Below are 10,837 nucleotides of genomic sequence, written 5' to 3'. Positions count from 1 at the left end.
GTAAAGTATTTCGTGGGTGAGACACAATTTATTTTTCATATCTTTCCTGAAGGAAGAGAAGCTAATAAAGGTAGAAAGAGGAGGCAGAAATCCCATCACTGAGAACCGCTGTTTATATTTCGACATATGATTGCCATGGCTTTCCCATGAAAACGCCTGTGTTTACACACATGGATTCATACAATATGGTTCTCAACTTCAAGGAATTTCAAACTGAGTTACGACCAGGGAGCGAGTCGGAAGATCTGTTTGGTGGGTAATGACCAGCATTAAATAATTACGTAGAATATAATGAAACAGTAACTCATGCAGAGCCAGGGTGAATGCTGTTTCAGGGGTGTGTGCGCGTGTGTGAGTGTGTCTGCGATCATCATTTCCTATTGTCAGTTAACACAGAGGTCCCCAATCCCTGGACCGTGGACCAGTTCGGGTCCTGGCCTGTTAGGAGCCGGGCCGCACAGCAGGTGAGCCGCAGGGAGTGAGCGAAGCTCCATCCGTATCTGCAGCCGCTCCCAGCGCCAGCATCGCCCCTCAGCTCCGCCTCAGGTCGTCAGGCGTTGGGTGCTCACAGGAGCACCTGTCCTGCTGCCACACAGGTTGGGGACCGCTGCCTAACATACCTGAACACGCTTTCATGGCTGGCTTCCCTACTTACTGAGTTATCCTGAAGGCTCTTCCTTTGTAACAGATGTCACACACAGGCAGTTGCAGTTCTGCCCGGATGTCTCACTAGCTGGTCCCCACTTATGGGACAGCCAGTGGGTTGGATGTTCCGTCATTGCCGACAGCACTGTCATGAGCAGCCCTGCCCACCCCACGCCACTCCCGCAGGAGACCCGGCGGCGGTCCCGGAGGCGGAGGCTGGTCCGGGGACAGTGTGGCCTGCTCAAGACGGCTCGGTCCCCCTGTCGCGCTCTGCTCGGTGCGGCAGGCCTGGCCTGGCAGGGCCGCCCGGTCTCAGCGTCTGTTCCCGCCCCGCCTCGCCCTGGGCCCGGTCATCATGGGGAGGGGCGGTCGCCTGAATCGGGACCGGGGTGCCACTGTCCTCCGGGTGGACGGTTCCCGGCGCAGCCGGACACCGGGGGTGGGATCCCGCTGCCCGCGGCTGGCACCTTGCGGTTCCGCCGTCCCTCTTTCGTCTGCCACGCCAGCCAGGCGGCTGGACGGCCCCGCCGGACACTCGCTCTGCTTCCTCAGCCCGGGCGGCAGCGCTGCGCACCCTGCGCTGTCATGGTCACGGTCACGGCCCTGGCCCCAGCCCCAGTTGCGGCCCTGCAGGCTGCGGCTCCGTGGGAACAGCGCTGGCGAGGGCGAGGGCGAGGGCGAGGGCGGTGCGCGGCCACCCCCGTCCCGTAGCCGCGTTCTCACGCCGTGTGCGGGGCTCGGGGCCCTGTTTTCTGTGGGCCGCACCAGAGAATTAACCTCACTTCCAAGCATTAGTTCACCCGCTGGGCGACCTCCACCCAGGGTGGGGCAGCGCCACAGCTCACCCTAAACGCGACCTTTCCCAATAGAACCCCTCAGTCACCAGCTCTGTCTTGCCTTGAATGGAGCTTGGGGACAAAGGCTACTGAGAGGGGTACAGGGTCGTCAAACCTTGCTGCGTCGTAATTTCACGTTAGAAGACTCATTTATAAATGTTTAGAACCATTCGTAAATGCTTGCTGGACCGGACTTCAGAATTGCTTTATCTACATACAGACACACAGACACACACACACACACACACAGACACACACACACACACACACACACACACACACCTCCTCACGTGAAAATTACGTACTGTAACAAGTCCGCACACTACGTAAGACAACCTTCCTGAACGTAGTTGACATAATGAATAAAGTTAACGCATCAGAAGATCTAAGAGCTGTCTCTAGAGTCCGCACACGAAGGGTAATCCTTTGAATGAAAATCTTCATATGTTTCCTGAGGTTCGATAGGAGGGGCTGAAGACTGCCTGAGTACTCATTATTTGCAGTCGATAAGCTACTGGGGGTTTTTGCGGGCTGTGGAGAACGTGCCAGCATGTGGTCGCCAGCTTTAAAGGGCTGTCATGGTTCCTGCCCTCACTCAGAAGCATGAGAGCCGGTCGAATGAACTCTGCAGAGCGGGGGCGAAGCTGCTGTTCTAGTATGTGAGCAAGGGAGACGCACAGGTGGCGTGTTCGCACGGGGTGCCGCTCTCCATGTTAACGGCATGGCTAGGTCGTGTCCAATGCAGCAGACTTTCACCGGCTCCCGGGAACACGCCCGGGATTGAACATTTAATGAATAAAACCTCAGTGAGGGAATCGGAAATAACCCAGGGTGGTGAGACCTCTGCTGGGCGTTTCTGCTCATGTCTCATGATGGATCAGGAAAAGATGTGTAAAAGTTGCTTTAAAAATCACGTTCTGTCTGTCTGCAGTGACAGTTCTTTTAAATGCCTTACTAGGGTAGAATACAGGCCATAGCCAAAATCATCAATCTTCAAGGGGAAAAAAAATGAAGTTTTAAATCCGAATGCATATATACTCAACAGCCAACTGCATTTTATGCTTTTAAAGTAACACAGAACCAAAATGTAAATGTCAGTAAATAACTGACAAGCAGATATTTTTACCCACCTTATTTTTGCTCTCGTTAAAATCCTACTTAAAAGTAAAGTGTAATCTGTACAAAACTTTTATCTATTATTATCTCCAATTAAAGTTTAACTGAATCGCACCATGGGAAATTTTGCAAAATAGGAAGCAGCCCGTCAGTCCCAGCTGCCTTCATCACGGCCTTGCACACGTGTCCCGGGGTGCTGTTTGGTGTAAGACACTTGGTGGCCTCAGTGCTGATGAAAAGCCCCGCCTTAGAGAGCCGCCTTGTCTTGGGGACGCGGGCTGAATCTCGGGCAGCTGGGAGTGCCCCTGGCAAAGGTGACCTTCCCCAGAGTTCTCAGCTTCTTGCTAGAAAACTTGCAAAAGCAAACAGAGCCTGGCGGATTTTTGAAATCTGCAGAAATATTACAAGAGCCGATGTACTTTTATTTCAACCTGTTCATTAAAATGCGCACTTCAGATTATTTCATGATGGAATCTGTGCAGGTCAGCCCTTCTTTGTTTTTTACCTGTGGGCGGTTAACCTTTTCCTCTCCGACTGCAGGGTCTCTGAGCAGAGAAGGCGGCTCCTTATCTTCCTCACCTCCTCACTGGCGTGCGGTCCCCACCTCTGTACCGTGCGCTCTCTGCTCATGGCCGCCTGGAAAGCGGGTGTCAGAGGGCGCTGGAGCGCGCGGCCCAGGGCGCCCGCCTCGGACTCGGCTGTCCTCGTTCGGATAGCCTCTCGTCTTTCCCACAGCTTTCGTTTGCTTTTTTCTCGAGGCATCTTACATACAGGACCGTGTTCGTGTATTAAACACATGGGTTGACGAATCTACAGTGGTGCATCTCCTCGTAACTACCAAGAGGCAGGAAATGTGTGGCAGCCTGCAGGGTCCCTGCGCTCCCTCCCAGGCCACCACCTCCGGAGGTAGCCCCTCTGCGCTCTGTCACCAGGGGTCCTTGTGCCTGTCTCTGTGCTTCACAAGATGAGTCCTGCAGTGTGGGTCTTCGTATCTGGCTTTCGTCAGGCGGTACTCCTTTGGGGGCAGTCACACAAGGCGTAGGGGGGTGGCTGACTGTGTCGCCGATGTGGTGTGTTCTTCATACACCACTCTGTTGCCAACGACCGCGTAGTTCCTTCCCCACCGGGGACTGTCGTCCTAGCTTCGCTGTGGACATTCTCGGACGTGCGTTTTGATGGACGTGTGCACGCATCTCTGCGGGGTTCGTGGATTCTACACACGCGTCACTCCCGCTGATGCTGCCACGCCGTTGTCCCCGGCCGGGCACGAGGGTTCTCGTCGGTCCACATTCGGTCCAGTGTTCAGTATCGTCAGGCCTCTTGTTTCTACTCAGACCAGTGGGCGTAGGGCAGAATCTTACATGTAGCAGAATCTAGTTCACACATCTCTTCTCAATATGGATGTCTGACTCTGAAACGGAACAATATTTGGAAAAAATAAAAACAGCCCCCCGTTCCTCAAGGGGCAGTTGCTGTGTCTTCTTGTTTTAAATGTATTGACAAATTAAAATGCGTATTATATAATCACACAACTTTAATTTGATGCTTTAACATGGTTGCTGCCTGCTAAAATACAGACGCCTAGAAACTGGCAGTATTTGGATTTCCTCGGTGAGACTTGCATGAAATTCGTTCATCTTCCATTTTAATCTACCCTTTGGGTCTGCATTACAGGGTCTCCACACCCATGTTGTGCAGCGTTGGAAATTATTCTTCAGTTATGACTACTCTGTGTCTGGGCAAAAGATGAGATTTAAGAAGTAAAAACGTCTGTAAGAAACTTCCTTTGCTTGGCGCTTCTGTGCCGACTCCCCGAAAGCGACCGGCCCGTGTCGACGCCGTGGATCACGTCTGCTCTTCCCCTTCTACTTCCTCCAGTCCGTTCCTGCCACCCCGATGACAGAGCACACACCGCCCCCTCATCCAAGGTGGCGTGCTCTCTCGCCGTGCTGCAGCCCAGGACCCTCTCCATCGCTTCTGCCGAGTATTAATAAGCACCTTAGATTCGAGAGACGCATTCAGCCATCCGCCAGCTAAAGGGCTGTCCTCTGTGAGAAATCGGACCTCAGTTGATTTTTTAAGTAGAGCACAATTTTCGCCCAAGAGACGCATCCCCGTGTGAACGCACAGCCCCGCTGGCCTGCGCATGGCGAGGCGCCCCTGTGACTGGCTGGCTGCATGGCGTTTAAAGCCTGCTCGGGACAGTTCGAATGTAAATGACGTGTTTGCGTAGACTCACAATTACTGCAAACAGCTCGATGAACAAAGTTTCCACAGGACAGCTGGAAACATTTGGCGCCACCTCAACAGTGAATGTGTTTCCGAAGGCCTTGTTTCAGTTTAGGGTGGCCTCACCCCTGCTCGTCCGCACGGAGGAGTAATTAATACACCTTTGCAGGTAACAGCGTCTCGTGCATGTGGTACCTGGCTGGTCACTTACACTAACACAGATTGCTCCATGTGAGAGAGGCTATCCAGAATTTCACATTTATGAGTAAAATACCCACTTTTCTCTGTGATCCCATTTAGAACCACTGCATTAAGGTCATGCCAAGTACCCAGCATTTTAGTGGCTCAAGAATGCCTCGTGCAAGTCGTAACCTCACCTGGGGAAAGCAGAATTGCTAGGTGCCGTTAAGGCCACGTTTTGAGTCTAATTTTCTCATATGTGAGGCTGGAAGGTGGCAGCCATACAGCGCTGGCTCGTACGCTGTTAAATCCAAAAACCTATTGAATTATTGCCCAAAGGTAAGAGTTAGAAGCTTCCTCATGCCCTTTCACGCAAATAGGCACACACATACACACACGTACAGATGGCTCTGGCTTTTCCTGAAAAGTCAGGCTACCTGCATGCCCGACCTTCACCCTGCCCGTGAACCCTCATCCAGAGTGGTGTCCCCCCATCCCACCCTGCCCGCCAGCCCCTGTGGACACACAGTCATCCGGGACGCCAAGTTTTCCTCTTCTTAAATTTTCCTGCTCTGCCCCAGAGGCATTTGTGGGTGGAGAATGGCCATATTTATTTTATTATCGAATACCTTGAGGTAGACCATCCATCATTAGACATGTAATTGGTTTAATGACACTTCATTAAATGATGTTTTACTCAACTCCTTTGACATTTTAGATTATAAAACACATTCTGATTTCAAAACAAGAAACTTCGGAAAGGTCTTACACTTAAGAAAATGTGTTTCTCCACAGTATGGAGAGGAGAGTATTTAAGTAGGAAGAAGTCTAGGTGGGTTGACGAAGGCAGCCGGGCAGCTGTAGCGAGGAGGAAATTGCGCATCTTGTGACTTCTGACTTTATGCGTTTACGAGAAACCTGTACCCCAACTCCTGCTGGGCGTCTGACGGAGTGCGAGCAGCCAGCAGTAACGAAATCGCAACTTCATGTCACACCCTGTCTCGGGCTCGGCGCCTTCTGTCATACGCAGTCACTGGAGAAAGAACTTTTTATTCCACAGGTCGTGACAAATGAAAACCTACCCACTGAGACGACACAGCCCCCTTACTGTTCATCAGCGGCCGGACAACTCACCTGTCGATACCAGTTCTCTGGAGAGTCAGAGTAGACACCCTGTCCCTTCTCCAGGCCGCCCCCCAACCCCCAGCAGCTGTGGGGCACCAGGGGCACAGGGACACACTTAGCTGCTGGCAGCGTGGTGATTAGAGCTGCAGTTTCCTACTGAACTTAGCTAGGGACGCACAGCCGGCCACCACCTCGGCCACATGCAGCAGGGCCTGGTGTAACCTTGGTCCCCAGGACCCTCTGAGGACCCGCTTGGGCCTGGGCTGACTGTAGCACACCTGGCCCAAGGCCGCCGAAGCCAGGAGCAGCCTCCCGTGGACATGTGGGTGTCTCGTCTCATCGCCCTGGCACCCATGTCTTGGACGATGTCCCCTGCAGACCTGCAGCTGAGCACATGGCTGTTTAGGGGGTCACAGTCCAGTGCGTGGGGCTCGAGCCTGCACCAGTGCGTGGAAGGTGTGTTGTGCCAGCTGGCAGACACATCATGGTCACCGCATCGATCATCACAGCTCGCCGATGTCCCCTGCCTGCAGAAGCACTCAACCGCCGTGGGACAGGGACGTTGGAGAGCGTGACGCGTGGGGACCCTGGTAAGAGCGCGCTTCGGTGGTTATCATCCTCCTCCCAAGAGCCATTGGTCTGCCGGTGCCTCCTCTGCGCCTGTGTCCAGGGACGTGACCTAGGTGGTCCCAGGCCTGCTGTTCGAGGGGCCATTGTGTTTCCGTGCGCCACTGGGAGCCCGCGATGCCACAGTCGGCCTCGGTGATGCGGCAGGTATCCGACCATGTGGTGGGTCGGCCCTGGACCCCGCGTCGTTCAAGGTCAGCCATCATCATTATAGCAGTGTGGGGCAGAGCGGGGCGGCACTGTTCTCCCGCCCACACCAGTGGAGCTCCCAGGAGCCCATCCGGATTTCCAAGGAGAGCAGGGTGGCGACTGGGCACACACAGCGCTTTTCAGTGCGAGCAGGAGGCAGGCGACTGTGCAGTCACCCCAGCACAGGCCTTTCCACCAGGCGACCCTCCGTCAGAGCGAACAGGTGCCCACGTCCAGGGCCTCTGCTGACGGTTACCGCAGACCGTGCCAGTAAAAGGTGCCGGGGTCCCCGCTCTCCAGGAGCTGACGGGCTGGTGGGAGGGACAGGCCCCGGGTGACTGGGCTCAGCGAGCGGACGTGGGCAGATGCATGAGCGTCAGCCGAACGGCGGGCTCTTGGCGCCAGGCCACGTGGGAGTTTGCGGGGAGAAGGTTATTGGTCGCGGGTTTGGAGCGAGTCCCGTGAGGAGATGAACAAGTGGGGTCGGGTGAGGTGACACGTGGGCCGCAGCCGGTGTCTCACAGAGTTGTCCCAAACGCAGAGAGGGGCCGTACCTGGGGAGGGCTGTGACCCACGGCCGGGGTCAAAGCCTGACAAGGACACAACTGTCAGCCCTCAGCAGCGCACGCTCCTGGCAGCTGGTGGCATGGTGGCTCGTCCAGAGGCCACGTCTGGGTGACAGTCGATACGGTCGAGTGTGTGTCTTGCTGCTGGGATCTCTGGGCCAGCGATGGCCGAGGGCCGCGGGACAGAGCTGCTCCATCCTCGTCACGCTCTCAGCGGAGAATCCGAGGGCGCCAGCACTCAGCAGACACTTGTCGCGGGGTTCCGTAGCTACGTTTGTCACATGAAGGACGTTCCCTCCTGTCTTGTCATAGATGCCTACCGAATTTCATCCACTGATTTACCACATCTTTTGAGAAAATGGTGTGCTTTTCTCTATGATATTAAGCACGTAGATGAGATTTACCAATCTTTGTACACCATGGAAGGTCGTCAGCAGTAGACGTATCTAGAAGTGCCCGATAACGTGATTGATGACGTTTTCTGGGCCTTGACGTGAGTGCGAGGATGTTTGGCACGTGGGGGTGACACCGGCGCTTGTGACCAGGACAGTAAGCGTGACGACGGGATCCTGCTGCTGCTCTGCTGTCTCTCCCGCCGCCCGTAGCTGTGTGAATTGTCCCCATAGTTCCCGTGGCCTCATTGCTGGGGCCAGTAGCAGCCAGGTGGCTTTGGGAGTGAGAGCTCAGCGGCGTGATGCGGGGGAAGCCTGACCTGTGCTCGCGCGGTCGCTTCCACTCCGTGTGCTTCCGCCGTCACCTGCGTGCAGGTGCTGCACGGCCGAGAGGTGCAGCCGGCGCCGCGTGCAGAGCCGTGACCCCGCAGCAGCACCCCCACCCGGTCTGCGCACCCGCAGCCGTGGCGCGGGCGAGCAAGGGGCGCTCGTGCTGTGCGCTGCCGACACGTGCGAGGGCTCGTCGCGCGGCAGGACTGTGCCGGCCGCTGACGGACGGATGGATCTGGGAAGAGGGAAGGTCTTCGCCGACGGCCACGGATTGGTGCTGAGCTACGGTCGGGATTCGGGCTTGAGGGCTTGCTCTGCAGGGAGAGACGCTCTGTCACCTGGCGGGTGACTAGACTGGGGCGCGTCGTCCCAATCCGACCCGGGCGGGTGATCTCCGGCCGAGGCTCTCTCTACCACCGACACCCTCCCGCGTCCCGAGGGAGGCCCCGGGGTCCCAGTGACCCTGGGTGTTCACTGGGGCTCCTCCTCCCCCACGTGTCGCACACTGTGGTTTGTGTCTCCTGAGCAGAGCGAAACTGCCGAAACACACTTTGCTTTCCTGCCTAGCCGCCCGGTCTGACGTCCAGAGGGGACCCTAAGGGAGACACCGCTGTGATGGCGGGGCCACTTCGGTGCCTTCGGCTTTCCTCCAGAGGCTGCGCCCCCCGTGCCGCCTGCCTTGCAGGCCGGGGCGTGGTTCGCCTCCCCAGACGCCGGGCGCACTGTGAGCTCCGCTGGCTTTGCCGCGTCAGAGCTGCCTTGTCCCGCCAGCTTTCCAGCCTCTTCCTCCAGAAATCGTCGCTCGCTCTGTGGGAGGACACGAAACGGCGTGGAGAATGTTGTACCCGCCTCCCCGAACTACTCCGAACCGGATGTCGGCCCCTCGTATCCTAGCAACCTCCCTGGCTCACCGATGCTGAACAGATTTCATGTCTAGTCGGCTCTTCTAGCCTGTTACAAGCTCGTTATCGGAGCAAGTGAAATTCATATAACTTTTTTTTAACATTTCTCTAAGATTCAGCAAGATCTCTATCCCCAGTCGTTTCAGTGTGTGAATATATTTATTATTTTTTTCTTGTTCTTAGACTTTCTTCAACTTTTTGCTAATGTGAACAGAGATAACATGAATGTTTTTGCTATATTTTGGTAAATCTATGAAATGATTTCTCCAGGATACACTCTCAGGAGTAAAATCACTAAGTTGTAAGATAGGTGGTGATAGCTGAGTTATAAGAATGTTCTTCTTAAAAGTAACTGCAGAAATTTTCTGAAGTGGCTGTTGAGATTGGCGCCTTCCAAGCACGCGCCGCCCGGTCTTCTGCTAGGAGTCGATCTCCGCCGCTTGGTTGGACGTCAGTGCGTGTCTGGGGGATCCTTGCTGTTATGGACAGCGATGCTTCCACCTGCACGTGTGCCTCAGTGTATGCTGAAGGCTTTCTCGGGGGCTTGTACTTCAGAACAGGATTGCCGGGGCCTAGATTATGCCAACGTGCAGACGAGGAGGTAATGCCCCACTTTCTCGAAGTGGCTCATTTCACTCCCGACTAGCAGATTGTGCTTGTTTGAGTTTTTTCTTTGTATTTCTCTCAATTCCAGTATTCTGTGGTATGACTTCTCTTTAGAGGTTTGGTTGACGGCACGGATTCTTTATTGCGTCTCACTCTATGTCGAATTTATTTTCCTTGACAATTATTATGCTTAAAGTTCGTCAGCAACAAAGATGATTTTTCCGCTTACAAAAAGATGAAATGAGAGACATTCCGAGGAAGCTAGGCTGGGCGGAAGGTGGAAGGGGACATCCAGAGGATTTAGGCGTGGTAGTTTAAAGTGGCTTTCCAGCCCGAGCCCTGAGGGTTGGCCCGGTGGGAGGGAGACCAGTCCCGCCTTCTGTGAATGCCTGAGGTTGTCAGAAGAGGTGTCCTGTCACTTTCCACCTCAGCCACCTGGCGGCACCGTCACCGCAGACCTGGGGCCGGTGTGTGGGGCCACTTTCTTCGGGAGAGCTGGGTGGGGCTGACTGGCTGGTGGGAATTCCTGCTTTTTAAATTTTCTGTTTACTCGTTAGTATGTGAGTCCTTTAGGGGAGAAACGTGCTGTCTGTGCTGTCGCCACACTTAGGCACCTGCCCGGCTCCTGGTGGCCATGCGGGAGGCGCTCGCTGGGTGTGAATGAGCTGGCGAGAGGAGGAGCTCGGGGCTGGAGGCTGAGTGGGGAAGAGGGGGCTTTGCTCGCAGCGTAGAAATCAGGGATGGGGACACACGCGGTGTCCTAACCGCAGCCCGGCGGCGGGTGCGTGGGCAGCCCGGGAAGTGGGCCCGCACCTCTTCCATTGTGGATTCTCACACAACTCACCCGCCCATCAGAATTACTTTTCTTCCTCTGGGTCTGCACCGCATGGGCTAGTGCATGTAAGTGTGCTTAGTTTCCTTTGCCTCCTAGAGTAATCGCGACGTGCGTGCTTCTAGGATGCACGCCCCTAATGCCACGCCTCTGGGGAGGTGACCCGCCGGTATGGTTAAGCTGGTCCCAGCTCCTGCGCCCCTGCTGTCCGTGCCAGTGCTGTCAGCAGTCGGGGCTCAGCAGGGCCCCGGATCGCGCCCGC

Source organism: Pteropus alecto, unplaced genomic scaffold, assembly GCF_000325575.1.
Source record: "Pteropus alecto unplaced genomic scaffold, ASM32557v1 scaffold53, whole genome shotgun sequence".
NCBI lineage: Eukaryota > Metazoa > Chordata > Mammalia > Chiroptera > Pteropodidae > Pteropus > Pteropus alecto.
This window is presented reverse-complemented; position numbering follows the sequence as displayed.